The sequence below is a fragment of the Eumetopias jubatus genome, unplaced genomic scaffold, assembly GCF_037043125.1.
Source record: "Eumetopias jubatus isolate StellerSeaLion01/CBP00866 unplaced genomic scaffold, mEumJub1_p1.0 scaffold_4, whole genome shotgun sequence".
NCBI classification, from domain to species: domain Eukaryota; kingdom Metazoa; phylum Chordata; class Mammalia; order Carnivora; family Otariidae; genus Eumetopias; species Eumetopias jubatus.
This window is the reverse complement of record NW_028274810.1, coordinates 74,180,228-74,194,910: the sequence shown is the minus strand read 5'-3', so window position 1 is coordinate 74,194,910 and position 14,683 is coordinate 74,180,228. Positions and strand designations below refer to the sequence as shown.

General features: G+C 38.0%; 1 protein-coding gene across 4 annotated transcripts in view; it reads right to left on the bottom strand.

Moving 5' to 3' along the window:
* FOXJ3 (forkhead box J3) overlaps window positions 1-14,683 on the bottom strand; it is a 139,583-nt gene that overhangs the window by 119,318 nt on the left and 5,582 nt on the right. Inside the window, exon 1 of one of the 4 annotated variants that reach the window (XM_028123294.2) lies at window positions 3,728-3,955. The exons of the other annotated variants lie outside the window; for them this stretch is intronic. The gene's annotated coding sequence lies outside the window, so the exon portion shown is untranslated. Of the gene's footprint in view, window positions 1-3,727; window positions 3,956-14,683 lie in introns of those variants that run through there. 4 annotated transcript variants of the gene reach the window in all.

Sequence of the window (14,683 nt, the reverse complement as noted above, 5' to 3'; positions counted from 1 at the left end):
GTATGCAGGGTACTGAAAAAAGCTTTCATTCACCTTCAAGGCATTTTGCCAAACCCTATGAATTCCAGCTTGCACTCAGAAGGCAAATGGGGCCCAAGGTTCAAGAAGCAAAGTCCAAGTGCTACCCGAGAGATAGCAAGGAAGACTGTTTCTTAACCTTGGCACTGAATGCCAACGAGGGGATGGGGGACTATGATTGCAGTAAAACAGTATCTCCCCTGATATTTATAACCACAAGCTGATTCTCACCTAGATTATAGTTTAAAAAGCTTCATACTTAGAATTTTGTTTAGGGTAGTCCTAGAATGGTAATATTCCCCACCCACACTTTTGAAAATCAAATGTAAACCCTCTCTGAGGAATCTGCCTTTGATCTAGGTCTAGAACTCTCACAGATAAGGTACCAAAATAAATTCATGGGGCACCTGGGTGGCTAAGTCAGTTAATCGTCTGCCTTCAGCTCAGGTCAAGACCCCTGGTCCTGGGTTGAGCACCACAATGGGCTCCCTGCTTGTGCTCGCTCGATAGCACTCTCTCTCTCTCTCAAATAAAATATTTTAAAAATTAACTAATTAATTCACAATTAAAAAAAAAAATCACAAAACCCAGAAGGGGGGGGGGAATCACAAAACCCAGAAGGAAACAAGCCACTCAGAGAAAGATATAGCTGAAACAGTATGCAGAATCAAAACCTCAAAGATTTCCAGATACAGTAATTACTAGACACTTTACTGTTTTACTTTATGGATGATTTAACTACTCACATTTCAATTACCTGTATGAATCTCTTATCTGTATCTCTAACAGGGATCAATCTCCTAATCTACAAACATAAATATCTAACAACATTCCATCCTGGAAAACCGAAATCTGTCATTCCAAAACAAAATTCATCATCTTTAATGTATTTCCTATCATAAAATGACACAGTCCTTTTATCTAAGAATGGCCTTCTAGCCTAACTCCTTTCTTTGCCTTTGTTAAAACAGAACATGTCTTTCCAATTCTTGATTTCTATGAGGAATGACTTCCCTAAACACTCCTAGGCTCTTAGGCCACTCCTCACCAAAAAGGTAAATAACTTGGTTACTGGGTAGAGCTAACTCAGGACTACTTCAGGACTCTACAGGCAGTGATCTGGATGCACCTGCTCTGTTGACAGTAACAATCTACCTATCAGGTGGGCCGTCCCATGGTCTAGATTGGATAGGTGGGGATAAGAGAATGTGGAGAGTGAGCTAGCCCATTTGACTTTTAAGACTAAATCACATTCTATTAATATTCTACAATATCGGTTTTAGCAAAAACAAAGGTAACTCCTCCAAAAGTTACCATATGACCCAGCAACTCAATGCTACACACGAGTGTGTGTGTGTGTGTGTGTGTGTGTGTGTGTGTGTGTGTGTATAAAATCCTCTTGGGGATGAATAGACAGATACACACAGGTACACGTGTGTGCATGCCCAAGAGAATTTAAAACATATGTTCACAAAAACTTGCACATAAATGTTCATAGCAGTATTATTTATAATGGCCAAAAAGTGGAAATAAACCAAATGTTCAACTTACGAATGGATAAACAAAATGTGGCATATCTACACAATATCCATGATATACAATATTATTATTCAGCCGTAAAAAGGAATGAAGTCCTGTTACATGCTACAACATGGATGAACCTTGAGAGCCTTATGTTAAGTGAAAGAAGTCAGACACAAAAGACCACATATTTGGAAAGTAGATTAGTAGTGACCAAAAGTCCCTAATAAAAATACTAAAAAAAAACTTCAGCATTAAACCAAATTCTATGCCTTAAAATGGTAAACTTTACAGTATGTGAATTTGTATCTCAATAAAACACTAACTTTAGGGGCGCCTGGGTGGCTCAGTCGTCAAGTGTCTGCCTTCAGCTCAGGTCCTGATCCCAGGGTCCTGAGATCGAGTTAACCCCAGGCTGGTTAACTGAAAGAACAAACATCTGCCAATCTTCTCCCTACCCAGCAAATGACCAGCAACATGGAAATCTCACAAAAGAAAGCTAAAGTTCACAGTTCAGTCAGGAAAGTCTCAGTGTCCTCTGAATTACAAACTCACATTTCTAAAGCCAATTATAGTTGAATAATTATATTAACTCATTCAATTATATCCATAATTTACACAGTTTGAGTTGGTGCCAAAAGCACCTTGTAGAATTTTCTCCAAATCCTTTAAAAAAATCAACATATAAGAAAGTTTGTGTAAAATGGCACAACCAGAATATGGGTAGTAAAAAACAGCCATTCACTGATGAGTATGCTCCACTAAAAGCAACTGTACTATATACCATAACCAACACAAGAGTATGGAATTCCTTTTAATAATGTAAGCAGTCTGCAAGTGTATATTATATTGAGTTACAGGGGTACCTGGTTGGCTCAGTCAGTAGAGCATGTGACTCTTGATCTCAGGGTTGTGAGTTCGAGCGCCACATTGGGCACAGAGATGACTTAAAAAATTTTTAATAAAATAAACTTAATTATAAACTACATTTAGGAAGCAGATGTTTAAGAGACTAACAGTAGTATAATAATGCATTATTTGGGAGCAGGAGGTGACGAAGAATTTTGAAAAAGCTCCCAAGAAATTCTTATCTTAATTCTTATTCTCCTCTCTCCCACCAACACAGGAATATAATGCTTTATAGTTTACAAAGAACTTACGACATTCATGACCTTGAGTCAAGACCTAGATTTGGAATCCCAATTATGACTTTAGGTATACTGTTAACCTTCTCTATGGCTTAATTTCCTCCTCTCCACAAAAGAGAAGAGTCATGCCTCACTTACAGTGACCATAGCTTGAATGAAAGCATCAGCATATTAGAAAAAAGAACTACAAGTTTGTTGAAAATAAATGCTACAGCACTAGAGGTAAGAAACTATTCCTTCTTTTTTTTTGTTTTAGCTTCTGAACTTAGACCTGTCTTTCAAAAGACTTGAAAGTATAAAATTCACTGGCATCCATGAAGAAAAAACCCCTTTGACTCATGTTACTTAACTGAGCCTGGTGACTTGTTATACCATTAGTCACAGGTAATTATTAAAGCAAAGAAATAACCTGTCTTAATCAGCCTGAACAGAAATCTGCCAGAGGAAGGAGTAAGGGGAAAAGAATCCTGCTGAGTGAGTAGCAATCAGCTGCTCATCTCACCTCCACTAGCTACACCTAAAGGCAGTGGCACGGCTTGAGCTAAAAAGGGAGATCTCAGAGTCCTATGCTCTCAGAAAGCAATTAAAACCATGTCAGAATGATCAATTCACCGCGGGAGAATTAAAGGAAGACAGGAGGCCAAACTTAACTTTGGAGACCTAATAGATAATTAAGAGAAGAGGAACTAGTTTAAAATAAAAATAACTTGAGAAAATTGTCCTGGAGATGGCTGCAAGTGATTTAATGCACAGAAGGCGACATGTCAATTAAGATGGACACATACTGAAAAGAGAATATTGGCTTTCATTAGAAGATCATTGATAGTATAGAGGGTGGGTTTTGTGCCCTAGTGAAAGCAAAAATAGACTGCAAAAGGTTAAGAATTAGGGGAGGGGATACAGAGGTTTAGCTACAAATTATATAAAATGAAGATAAATGGGAAGTGCAACAAGGTCAAGCAGTCAGAGAGGAACAGATTAAGAAATCACAGAAGGTGAAGAATATGTTAGAACGTTCATCACACTGTATCCCCCATTACCCTGTTTTCTTCTTCACAGCTCTTGTCACCAACTGATACGACTTCTGTTTTACTGTTTCTTCCCCACTGGAATGCACATAAAAGTTTGTTTCATTCTGTTACGTCCCCAAAACCTGGCATACAGTTAGCTGTCATGTTTGTTCAATATATGAATAAACCAGGTTCCTCAAGAGCTGGAAAAAGAGAGTACACTTCAAATAAGAACAAGATCTGACTGAAAACTCACCAGACCTTTTAAATAAAGTCTTCCATCGAATACTTCTCCCTACCTCAAGGCAAATAATTTAGAAACAATCCATAGTTAGAAGAGCAAGTTAAGTGTCCAGAATATATGAAGAACTCTTAAAACTCAATAATAAAAAGATAATCCAATTTAAAAGCAGGCAAAGATCTGGAGATATAGGGGCTCCTGGGTGGCTCAGTCGTTAAGCGTCTGCCTTCGGCTCAGGTCATGATCCCAAGGTCCTGGGATCAAGCCCCGCATCAGGCTCCCTGCTCCACGGGAAGCCTGCTTCTCCCTCTCCCACTCCCCTTGCTTGTGTTCCCTCTCTCTCTGTGTCTCTCTCTCTGTCAAATAAAAAAAAAAAAAGATTTGGAGATACAGCTCATAGGTAGAGCATTTGACTGCAAAAAAATGGGCAAAGATGAAGTTACTAAGATCTACAAATGTCCAATAAGCACAGAAAAGATTAGTCATCAGGGAAATGCAAATCAAAACCACAATGAGATACCAGTGCAGCCACTTCAGAAAACAGTTGAGCAGTTTACTAAAAAGTTAAACAGAGTTACCATATGACACAGCCATTCCACCCCTAGGGTATATACCAAAGAAATGAAAAACATTCATTCACAGAATAATCTATACACAAATGTTCATAGCAGCATTAAATCATAATAGCAAAAAAGTGAAAACAATCCAAATGCCCACTAGCTGATGAATGGATAAGATGTGCTATATCCATACAGTGGAATAGTAGTTGGCAATAAAAAAGGAATGATACATGCTACAACATGATCCTTGAAAACATGGTAAGTGAAAGAAGCCAGTTACAAGACTACATGATTCCATTTACATCAAATGTCCAAAACAGGCAAATTTATATTAGTAGTTAGACTGTAGATCAACAGTTACATTAAATTAGATTAGTTTCTTAGGGTCTGAGGAGTGGGGGAGTAAAGGGGATTGACTGGGTATGGGATTTCTTTCAGAGAGAGGAAAATGTTCTAAAATTAGACTGCAGTGATGGTTACACAACCCTGTGAATACATTAAAAAACACTGATTTTCACCCTTTAAATAGGTGAACTGTACGGTATATGAATTCTATCTCAATAAAGCTTAAAAAAAAAGAGCAAGTTTACAACTCCATCACACAAATGTTCTTGTTCAGTTCCTGCCTCTTCCCTCACTAGTGCCACAGGAGCCACCCCCACCCCCAAACTGGAACAGGAAAGGGAGAGTAAAAGTAATGACTTCACCAGAAAGCAACGCTACTACAGCAGTATTCTCAAATCTGTAACCCCCGAACCATTAGTGGTTCAGGAAAGTTTGTTTGCTGGTGAGTTCTACTATTTCCAAACCATACCATCTATTAATTAAACATATTTAATGAAGATACACTTATGGTTCATAAAAAAATCTTATACAAAATTCTACATAAAGACATTCTACTAGTATCTACAAATCAACTATTTAGGTTATACCTCTCTCCTCCTAAAACAAAACCAAGACCAGGCCTTGTTATTCTCTAAAATGGAATATGAAAAATGCCTGGCAAGCAACAATCAGCTTTAGCTTTTTAAGACTGTTTTAAGACTAAAGAGTCTGAACTAACTGCCTCTTTCCCCTCCATAGTTTAGGTCTGGTGTCAATCAAACAGGTGGTAAATGTCGGGGGAGTGGAGCTTCTTGGCCAAACATCACAGAGCTATAGCTTCTTCCAAACCCCAAACCTTACTTCGGGCAATTTATGTAAACAGATCACAGGCCACCCTCTTCAAACCAAATCATAACCCAAGCAAATAACACAGGATTCTATTTCTGGGTCTGTCATTAACCCACAGATAATCCTGAAGCTTCAGTCTCTCTACTTTGCTCAATAACTTAACCACAATTTCCGGTCCCAAGATCATATTATGTGGTCTAATAAAGAACTTTTTCCCAATTTATAGATTTGTTTTTATGGAAAATCTGACAAAAATATATGAAATTAAATCATATATGTTTAAGTCACTTCTATTGAACGTACATGAAATATGGGAAAAATTCAAAAGACTGTTCACTCCAAAAATTTGAACTCTTCTATTTTAAACTTTTAAAGGTATTCACTAAACAGAGAGAATAAGCTTTCAGAGGGCTGAAGGGTTTAAGGGTTTTGAGGCTTTAAATTTAAACTCAGTTATATTTAGAAAGCCAAGATGCCACCTCTCTGGATCCTGTATCTTTTATCTTGGGCATTTGATTCATGTGCTTTGCCTGGTGTAATTCAAAGCAAGAGATCCTACCATATCCCTGAAAAGTAAACTGAACATATCAGAATGTACTGATTACCAGAGGAATGTCAAGCTGTATTGCAACTGAAAAGATGGGAAGCTACAGTCTCCCACTGCTAGAGCTGTTTAACAAAATAAAAAATTACCTGTCTGGTCCCCAAAGCCAGTCTACAAACCACTGCCAACTTTATAAGAACCAATTCTAATAATCCATTCCTGAAAACCCTGACTCAAGAGTCTAGGGTGAAACCTAGGGAATCTTAAATAAAAGTATCTCAGGTGATTCTGATACAAGGCTTAATTCAGGAACTCTTGGTTTAGGACAAGGATAGCAGAAAGGTTTCATATCATTTACCAATTATGCTCAATAGGTAATAGCTACCTGAAGTGCTACACTGAGGAGGTCATGTCTAAAAACAACCAATAATTAGTAGTTTGCCATGGACAAAGTGATGGGGAAGTGGCCACATGCAAACCACATTATCTGTCATCTGTGATTCAGACCACTGAAAGGGCTTTTTTTTTTAAGGAGGCTTCTGGGGTAAGAGAAAAAGAGACTTAGATCTGGATTATTTCCTTTTAACTGGCAAAAGCTTTAGCTGACTCTGGGAGGGTAGGAGGCAGCAAGAATAGGCCCACCAGCATATGTATCAATACTCTCCATAAGTACTTATTAAGCTTCTCTCTCTCTCTCAAATAGATAAAAATCTAAAAAGAAAAAAAAAGAGCACCTCTCTCTCTCAAATAAATAGATAAAATCTAAAAAGAAAAAAAAAAAGAGAGAACCTGGGTGGCTCAGTTGGTTAGGCATCTACCTTCAGCTCAGGTCATAATCGCAGGGAGTCTGCTTCTCCCTCTGCCCCTTACCCCCCTCCCCGCTTGTGCTCCCGTTCTCTCTCCCTCCCTCATTCTCTCACTCTGATAGATAAAAAAAAAATCTTAAAAAAAAAAAAATGCTGCCCAGTATTACACAGAAAAAAAAGACAAGGCTTCTGCTCTCAAAATGCCAATAATATTGTTTGAAAAATGAAAATTCTGCATAATTATATAAATTTAGTTTAAAAAAAAAAGGTTGTGCTTTGAGTTCCATGTTAGGTAAAGGTGGGAGCTACTGGGAAGACTGAGTACCAAGCAAAAGCAGTATAATTTAGGTTGATTCAAGAGGAAATCAACGGGGGGGGGGGGTCTCATCAATACATGACTAAAGTAATGGGTTAAGATTCCCCTGGTAGCATTTTCTGAGGAGGGTGGAGACGGGGGAGGCTATATAATCAAGGCATGACACTGGAAGGCAAATAATCTGCTTTGTATTGTTTTGTATGCATCTGTCTCTAACATTGGATTACTGGCTCTTAGTGGGCCAGGTACATGTCAAACTAACCTTTGGGGGGGGGCGGTACCTGGATGGCTCAGATGGTTAAGCATCTGCCTTCAGCTCCCCTGCATCAGGCTCCCTGCTCAGCACAGTCTGCTTGTTCCTCTCCCTCTGGCTCATTCTCTCTCTCTCAAATAAATAATTTTTTTAAAAAACTTTAAAAAATTAAAATACTTAAGGAAAAAAGACAGTTGAGGTATATGTGGCAAATAGCTTAATGATGGTCAAATCTGTGATATATGGGGATTCATTATATTTACTTTTGCAAATGCTCAGCAATGCACTTGTGGACTTTCCTGTTACTTGGTCAAGTCCAGCACTGTACAATTAATTCTTTTTCTTTTCTTTCTCAGATTTCAGGAAGCTTAAGAATGACTAGTGAATGACTTCTGAAGAAAACAGCCTAGACTCAATCAGAAGAAAACCGGCATTCATTTGTTAGCTCTACTAATAGGAAATCTCTCTGAATCTACTCAAAGAACTTCTTGTAAATTAATATGAGAAGTGAACATGAGCCAAGAGAGTGACTCAGCTGCTAAAAGGAAACAAAATACAATCTTAAACTTGATTAAAAGAATAATATCCAGATCAAGGAGGGCAGCAGTCCCATGCACTCTTTACTAGTTAGTTCACAACTGGAGTATTGTGCTCTGTTTTGAGCATCACATTTTAAATAACACTTACAAGCTAGAATGCTTGCAGGCAGAGATATCAGACTAGTGAGGAGTTTAGAAGCCAAATGTCAAGTGCAGAATGTCTGAAAAAAGTGGGTGTGTTTAGTGTGGAGAAGAAAACACTTCCCAGCCTTCCTTGTCACCTCAACCACAGAGACCCCCAGTGTAATATATTCCAGAGGATTTCAAGAGTATTAATAGGCATTCCATTGTCAGATAATTTTGAGATAAACATTTTTTTCTCTAACAGACTTATCAAAATGTTCAATATCGTCAAGTGCTTTATGATTCTTCAGGAAGAATGTTTAGTATTTCCCAAAAGGAACCATTTATTCATTCATTCAACAAAAATTCACCAAGCCCCAATTATCTGCCAAACATTCCAAGTCCTGGGGATACAGTGAATATTTTTAATATTCTGGAGGATACTTTGTGAAACAACCTGGACCTCTTGCTACTCCTCTAACTTGCACTGTGCTCCCCTATCTCTAGGTTTTTTATTATGCTGTCAGCCTAGAGGGTCCATCACTAATCTTAATTCAAACATTATCTCCTCCACAAAGCTTTTCTGATTATAAGCAAAAACTTGCTTTTCAACAAGCTGGTGGCTCCTTCTCTGTATCAGTTCTTTGTGAACAGACTATGCCTATTACCTCCAGATCTCTCATAATGCCCAGGACAGTGTCTTGCACGCACAGGTGTTCAAGAAATACTTGCTGAATGAATAATCACTGAAATATCTGAAGGATTATCTTGTTAAAGAACACAAACTAGGTCTCTACTGTTCCACAGAGAACGAAGAAAGAGATGAAGTTAAAGGAAATTTTACCTCAGTTAGAGCTAAAGACAGTCTACCTTACAGGTATCAGTGACTACAGGTGTTCTAAGAGTAGCCAAATAAGTATGTATCAAGTGCTTTAGTGGGAAATCTCGATGGCCTGAATGAGTAACTCTTAATTTAGGAACTACTGTATTTCTCACCATATTAGACAAAAGAAAACTTCTTGATACGATACATATGTCAATATTAAAATTCTAGGGGCACCTGGATGGCTCAGTTAAGCATCTGACTCTTGGTTTTTGGCTCAAGTCATGGTCTCACAACGGTCATGGATCGAGCCCCAAGTCGACTCCCCACTCAGTGCAGAGTCTGCTTCAGATTCTTTCTCCCTCTCCCTCTGTCCCTCCCGAGAGCATGCTCGAGCTCTCTCGCACTCTCTTAAGAAATAAAATCAAAAAAAATTCTTAAAATTAAACTTAAACATGAAATATCCTTTCATTTACAACTATAGTGAATATATAATATGCCTGTTAATGTCATTTACAGTGCTAAGTACAGAGGATAAATAACAAAAAGACACTATCCTGAAAGAGTCAATACAAGATTGCTCCCAAAACAAATCTGAATGCATAGGTCATTTACCTCAATAAAATAATGCTCCTTAGATGAGAAAATTCTTTAGATAAATGATTTGAATATTTTACAGGCAGAGAAATAACCATGAAGTCATTAGCGGCTCTTAAAGCCATCTACTGACACCACTAAATACATTTAAGTTCTTCAAAAAACAAAGCTAGCCACTCTACCTTTTTAGTTAAAAACTAGAAAAACAGAAGAAATTCCGGATACCTCCATATGCCAAGGATTATCTCTGCAGTGTCTCTCCCAAACTAAAAGCTGTAGTCTTTGCTGGCAAGCACCCTGTCTTTTACTTGTGTCCCTGGCATTTAGTACAGTGCCCAGGACACAGCAGATGGTGAATAAATGTGCAAACAAGTTAGAGAAATCAATGAGTCCAATGTCCCTGGATGAAAACAGTACCTTAAAGAAGCACTTTACAAATGGTTTTTCTTATTAGAAACCTGCCGAAGGGGGCGCTTGGGTGGCTCAGTCTGCCTTCGGCTCAGGTCATGATCCCAGGGTCCTGGGATGGAGCCCCACATCAGGCTTTGCTCCGCGGGAAGCCTGCTTCTCCCTCTCCCACTCCCCCTGCTTATGTTCCTTCTCTCACTGTGTCTGTGTGTCAAATAAATAAATAAAATCTTAAAAAAAAAAAAAAGGAAACCTGCCAAAGATATGGTAGCATACAAGTAGATTTTAAGTCTAGTTTTCATTATAAACTGGAGTGCTATTTTTAGGTTACTTACTGATAAGTAATTACTGTAAGTAAACCTAAGGCCTTGGTTGCTTCTAAGGAACTAAAATTAATTCCTTAATCAGCGGAGCTAAATGACCAAATTCTAATGCAAAGAAAAATCCAAAACACTTATTACACCCACAATTTGACCGATAGATTATAATGAAATAATTATCAAACTGATTTATTAAGATAACTGCCTAGAAAGCAAAATACTTTGATAGCACCAAGTGTGGTGTTTTTTTTAAGATTTTATTTACTTATTTGTCAGAGAGAGAGAGTGCACAAGCAGGGGGAGTGGCAGGCAGAGGGAGAAGCAGGCTCCCCACTGAGCAAGAAGCCTGATGCAGGACTCCATCCCAGGACCATGGGATCATGACCTGAGCCGAAGGCAGACACTTAACCAACTGAGCCACCCAGGTGTTCCAACACCAAGTGTTTAAACTGCTCTTCAAAAGTGCTATGATTCACATTTTTTTTAATTCTCTAAATTCTCATTCTGAATTCTCACACATGTTTAATTCTTCTGATTATAAAAACGGTATAAGCTCATTGTAGAGAACTCAAAATACAAACAAGTTCAAAGGAGAAAATAAAGACTACCTGTTGCGATGCTTTCTTTCAGTCTTTTTTTTTTTTTTAAGATTATTTATTCATTTGAGACTCAGAGATAGAGAGCATGAGCAGGGGGAGAGGGAGAGGGAAAAGCAGGTTCCCCGCTGAGCCAGGAGCCCGATGTGGGGCTTGATCCCAGAACCCCGGGATCATGACCTGAGCCGAAGGCAGACACTTAACGACTGAGCCACCCAGGCGCCCCTCACAGTCTTTTTTTCTGTGCAGTTTTAACTTCTTTATATACTATCACTCTTCCTACCCACTGGTAAAGAGACAATAGACTCACGTTGACAGTAACCCTAGCTCCCTTAGTAGATTCATGTTCCAGGTACATTTTCTTAATGTCTACAGGTTATAGATGTGTACTTCCATAAGATAAGACCAAATCTGCTATTTTCTAATTCTTAAAAGTATCCCTTCTGATTCTGTCTCCTCCTTGCTTCCAGAATTCTACAAAGACAAAAAAAGCAGACTCAAGTAAAAATACATCCAATGACTGGAAATTGACCCAAATTTAATAAGGGAAGAAGTTGTTCTCGATAGGTTTACGTCCCTTAGTCTGGTATTATCACAAGTTCTGCTGCAAGTAGCCCAGGTCCTTTGGGGTCCATAACCTTTCATTTCTACCTCAAAAATCCAAAGTATGTTCTTCACAAAAACTTTGTCAGTTTTCTATAAAGTGTACAAGACCAGAAACAGAATGCACAATCTTGGTTCCTGTCTCTGCTCTACTGAACAACTTGAGTAACACTAAGTCTTAGCTTGTATCTCATTTTCTCCATTTGTGTATGTGCTGCCAAAGCGAGCACTCATTTTCTCCATTTGTCAGTAAGCGTTATTACTTGCCCTACCTCTATAACTGGGCTGTTAGGAGGTTTCAAAACCCAACAGATCAGAGAAAATGCTTTTCAAAAAGTATTATTCAAATTATAAGATGGATATTTTTCCAAAACACACATCCCCTATAAAAATATAATAAACAATATAAAACATGACTTCCCCACATATGCAAAGTGCCTTTTCTGATGGTGATTACTATATATATATACGGTGGGACAATACCATCAAGACCTCCTTACACAGGGTAGACAGGTAAAGCAAACATGCTTTGTAACAACAGATATGCAGACCCAACGACACTAGCAGAAACTAATGCCATATATTATTCATCTCTTGCTATGACAGTCAATCTGCTCCTGACAACAGCATATTTGACTGTTGTGTCAATATTTCCCAAAGTTCTACAGTCAAGCCACAGAAACTTTAGTCATTTTTTAACAATTTAATAAGCACCCGTATACCCACCAACCAAAACCTAGGATCTTAACGATAAATTATTTTTAACATATTGCACTCCCCTCTCAGTCCCATCTCTCTGTAAGCAAACAATCTGAAATTATTCACGAGTTAACAGTCTGCCCCTCTCATCCATTCCCCTCACAAATCTGTGTCAACATACAGTAAGGGCAGGTCTCTAAGAAAAATTCCAATCCCAACTTCTGAGATCTCTAATAAGGTAACATCAACACTGTATCAATTAGATCAATCTTATTTCCTTGATATCACTATACCACTGGGCAGGATGCTGTCCAATAGGTGAATTCAGTTACAGCTTTTAGCTCTGTACTCCAGGAGAAAAGTTTAGCTAAAGTTTACTGGGTAGTCTCCTTCAAATATAGGATCATCCTGGAATAATGGATCAACTCTTCAGTGACCCTCTCCCGTATGTGACCTAACTCTTCACCACCCTCTCTACATGTGAAGATAATGAAAAAATAGCCAATACTATGCTACAGTTTGAATGTTTCTGTTCCCCCTAAAATCCACATGTTGAAATCCTAACCCCCAAAAATGATGGTATTAGGAAGTGGGTCTTTGGGAGGTGCTTAGATCATGAGGGTAGAGCCTTCACGAATGGGATTAGTGTCCCATAAAAGGGGCTCCAGAAGGATCCCTTGCACCTTCTACATGTGCCAGCTCTGAACTAGGAAGGGGCCCTTAACTATTAGCATTCAACTCAGAAGAGAGTCCTCTAAGATTAGTTCCGACAACAGTTCCTCTTATTGCATTCCATAAGCATGAGTCCATTACAGACTACTTCACCCATTGATGATGGGAAAGAAGTCAGACAGGGCAGTGTCAATGTAGGTCTGATTATACCAAAACGAAATCACTTCAGATTTATGCTAAAATCTTAAAGCAACCAGAGTGGTTTCGTAACTATTAGAATCTATGCTTATTAAATGTGTCAAAGTAAGAGTTCTTATACTGAATATGGTCCTAATTAAATCATATTCTTATTTATCCTATTTTATCTTGTTACAGTACAAAAGTCTGACACCATATATGAGTCTCATTTGCTTTGTTTCAGTTACTTTGTCTCAATTCTATAATAACCATTTTGAAAGACATCACATTCTCAAGTTATCAGTTGATATGTCAAGCAGAATAGAGCTGAAGGTACCTAACCACAAAAGGTTACTTAAAATAAGTAGAATACCATTGTTATAAATATAAATACAACATCTGGTTCCATATAACAAAGCTATTTCCATATCCCAACAGATGGCCCACAGTAATAATGCTTTGCTGATCTGGTTATAACAAATTCTATTAAATCCAAAATCCTGTATAGCAGATGCCTTTTCCAATTTCAGTATAAGTCAATCTCTTTAACCAAAACACTGTGCTTTGGTTCTTGTTATTTGTGCACTAAAATCCAATTATGCCAATTAAGATGATCAAATTTTTTGACAGTTATAAAATGCCACTATGGTGTTTTCTGAGTTTTCAAGTGAAGGAGGGTAGAGTACCTCTATCTAGGACTGAAATACTACCTGCTGAAAATGGAAAACAAAAATTTAGTTATAGGATGGCTGAGTAGAGGTAAAAGTGAGTTTTGGCTGTCTCAAGCCAAGGTTCCTGAACAGCAATGTGGAAAGCTAAGTGACTAACAAAGCCAACAGTGAAGAGCACTGAAAATAATACAATTTCTGAGTTGAAAGACTATTAGGAAGGACAAAAAGTGTACCTGAAAGCATAAACAACATCTCTGTACACTGCGATATCGGGTTCACAGTTTTAAAAAATGTGGACACAATGTCAACTGTTATTTTGCTGTTTGCTTCCCCAACACACTCAAAATCCAATCTTCATATTCTCATCATGCCCTTACTTGAAATATTACCCTCTATTAACTCATAACACAGTAAGCAGTACAATGTAGTGATTAACAGCCACTGAGTTCTGAAAATAGACTGCAGGCGTTCAAATCCTGCCTCTTTCCATCCCTAGCTATACAACCTCAGGCAAGCTACTTAATCTCTCTGTGCCTGTTTCCTCTCTGTGCCTGTAAAATTGATAAAAATAAAATCTACCTTTTAGAGTTGTTATGAGAATTATATGAATAATAAATGTAAAGTACTCAGAATACTTTTGGACCCATAGTAAGGCTTCAGAAAATGCCACTATCATCATCACATAAACCCACCGATGTTCTGAAGAAAAGGCAGGAATATGAAATGACTTATCTAAATCACAGAGCAAACAAGTGACAGAATCTGGTTAAAACATACACACACACACACACACACACTCTCTTCATTTTAAGTCCTGAACATTTTAATCCTAAGATTAAACATTAAAAATTACTGATTCACTAAG